We start from the raw sequence: 3503 nt of genomic DNA on the forward strand, positions 1-3503 counted from the left end.
AAACTTCTGCATAAACCTCTGGAAAGATAGATAACCAACCACTATTTATACAGACTCGGTCAAGTTTTTTTGCCATGTTAACATAATTTTTTACCCACCTGTACCTAAAAACCGTCTCCTAATAGTCTTCAGATCAAACAAACCATTATCCTCTAATGAAGTAGCAAACTCGCCTACTCTTTGATGAGAAAATTGACAACCCTTAGATTCATGAGAAAATATAACTTCCTTAAAATTACCAAGAACAATCCAAGGTCCTTGGAAAATCATAGATTGTACAACAATATAATCTCAAAGGAGAACCCTTTTATTAAATTGAGGGCTACCATAAATACCACTACACCTCCAAATCAAATTATCAAACTGAATCTCAACAGTAACACCCTGATCAAAAGTATCAATGTACTTACAACAAACACCTTACATAAAGGATAGAAACCAAATACCCCATTATGTCCCTCCTCTTCCACTATACCAATAGAGTAATACCCCAACCTTTCCCAAAACAATTTTAAATGCTGAAAATGAGAGCGAGTTTTAACCACAATAAAAAAACAGGTCTAGATTTTCTATCAAGTTCCTTACAATGCAACCGGACTAATTTATTAGAAACTCCCCTAATGTTCTAAACAGACGTATTCAAACTCTCCAAAAATAATAGAGACAGAATAAATAAGAACATAATACTCTAAATAGAATCACCACCCTGAATAGGTGGTTTGTCTTGCAGTACTGGCGTACTCTGATCCTCAATAATTACCACCCTCGGACCCCTTAACGCTGCACCTGCCATACTTCCATCTACTAAAGTTTCCTCCGTTGCGCCACCATTTTTATCAACCGGTGAGTTCTGCAGGGAGGAAGGCCGCAGACGCTTTCGGAGAGAAATTTCATGACGTGCAGGAGTTCTGTGCGATGGAGATGACACAATTTTATGTTTTTCTCGTGCCCTATTGTAATGCCAATTGATTTGCCTTCTGGTGCGGATTTTCTAACCACAGACTAACCGGCAAGTGCGCCGGGTCGTACCAAGTAATACCTTACGTGAGTAAGGGTCGATCCCAAGAGGATTGATGGATTAATCAACAATAGTGTTTGATAGGATTAGTTAGACAAACAGAAAATAGTGTTTGAATATTCACAGAGCATTAATTAATAAATTTAGATGTTTGAAGACAGACAGGTGAATAAGTTGGGAGTAAAATATTGAGAAAGCAGTTAAGGCTTCAGAGTTATCTATTTTTCCGGATTTACTTTTCTTACTAATTATTTTAATTATGTAGGATTTAATTTATGGCAAACTATATGTGACTAGACCCTAATTTCTTAGACCTTTCTAGTCTCCTCTAAAATTCATTAACTGCCAATTTCTTGGTCAATTAATTCCAATTAGATGCTACATGATCAAATTCCAGTTTATATGCCACAAAAACTCTAATTACCCAAAAATAAAAGGATTATATGTCACGTATCCCGTTAAATCCAGATAATTAAAATTTAGGAGAATATGTTTTCAAGCTGTTGTTAAAGTAAAGAGTTTTTCCAAGTTATACAAGAACTCAAATAGAAAGAGGGTCATACTTCCGTTCTACCCAAATTCATAAGATAAAGAGCGAAAACAATTCTTAAATTATAAATCCATGCATAAATTAAAATAGAAAAAGTAATAAAATTAATCCATAGAAATAGACAGAGCTCCTAACCTTAACAATGGAGGATTAGTTGCTCATGGTTCAGAGTAGAAAATAAGGATTCTAATAAAATGTATTTTGGTAGTTTTGAATCTGATGGATCTGAATCCCCTAAGGAAGGAAAGTTTCTCCCTTTTATAACTAATCCTAATAAATTTAAAATCAAAATATCTAAAACTAAAAATAATATCTTTTCCTAAAAATAATATTTGAATTGTAATTTAGAATTAATTATAGCAATGAGCAAATCTTCAATTGATGGATGGGGACCACTTGGCTTCACTAGGATCCACGCCTAACTTGGACTTGGCAGTATGAATTTGAGTTTAGTTGAGTGAAGCTGCACCTAACTTAGGCTTTAGTGCACCTAACTTGGGCTTTAGTGCGCCTAACTTGAAGTGGGCAGGACCAATCTCGCGTATTGTTGTTGTGTCTTGCGCCTAACTTGAGAAATCTCAAGTTAGGTGCAGCCTTGGCAGCGAGTTTGGAGAAGAAGTATGAAATATTATATATCGTTGGAAAGCTTTGGAAGTTAGCTTTCCAACGCCACTGGAATCACATCCATTGGACCTCTGTAACTCGAGTTATTCAGGTTTGAGTGCAGAGAGGTCAGGGTTGACAGCATCATTCGCCTTCATCTCTTCTTCTGCAGAAACTCCATCAAATCCAGCTAAATGCTACCTAAAATAAACAGAATTGTACAAGACTCAAAGTAGCATCCATATTGGCTAAAAGATAATTAATTCTTTATTAAACTCAACAATTTAGATGCAAATTCACTAGGAAAAGATAGGAAAGATGCTCACGCATCATCACCTTCATCACCATGCAAATTGGACTTTGCGACCCTTCTCGAACCATACTTGGGCTGCTTTCCATCTTGGTCCTTCAAACTTGATAGATGGCCCAATGTGAATTTTTTCTTACGCAGCACTTCTTGCCAGTCCTCTCCATCATCCATGCATGCCTCATTAACATGACCATCAGGCCCGTGAGGAGCCAATGATTCCGTAACCGCATGATTTTCTTTAACAACTCGTAATTTTTTGCTCAAATCACGAAAATCCTCACCCAAATCACGAGTTTCTGGTTCAACCTCTTTTTAAATTTCATGATTATTGTGTGGCACTTGTCTTATCCTATTCTTATAACTAAATACAGCCTAAATGAATGGACATAATTGAACGATAATGTATTATCAGTACATTAAAATTAAATTCTTATAAAAATATGAGTTAATACGCTAATATTTTAAAATCTTTTATCCTTGTAGTTAAAAGGATTTTATTTCAACATTAACATTTTAGCAAATAGAAAAAGGAAGAATCTGGTTTTTCTTTTTATTTAATTTTTTATTAAAAAAGAGACATATACACACGTATGTATACAAAAAAGTACAAAAATGAGTTTAAGAATAATCTTATTTTTATTGTTAATTATTAAATAAACTCAATGGTTAAAATATTTATGCATTGTTACGTAAAAGAAAAAAATTGATGAAACAAATAAAGAACTAGAAAACAAAAAGCGGTGTGCATTCTCCAATAACGGTGTATTAGTCATTTCTGACTCATTTTTTCATTAACGGTGTATTAATGTGGTTTGATAGGGTGAATTATTAATGATATGTGTCACTTCATATATAGTTTGGCTACCAGTAGTGATATGATAATGGATGTGTCATATATCATAATATTATTTGATTATATATGAGTTTATACAACGTGTTACAATATTATTTGTTTACATGTTATTCATTATGTCATTATTATAGATGTATTAAATTGGTCATAATTTTATATTAAGTAACCA

The sequence above is a fragment of the Arachis ipaensis genome, chromosome B07, assembly GCF_000816755.2.
Source record: "Arachis ipaensis cultivar K30076 chromosome B07, Araip1.1, whole genome shotgun sequence".
NCBI classification, from domain to species: domain Eukaryota; kingdom Viridiplantae; phylum Streptophyta; class Magnoliopsida; order Fabales; family Fabaceae; genus Arachis; species Arachis ipaensis.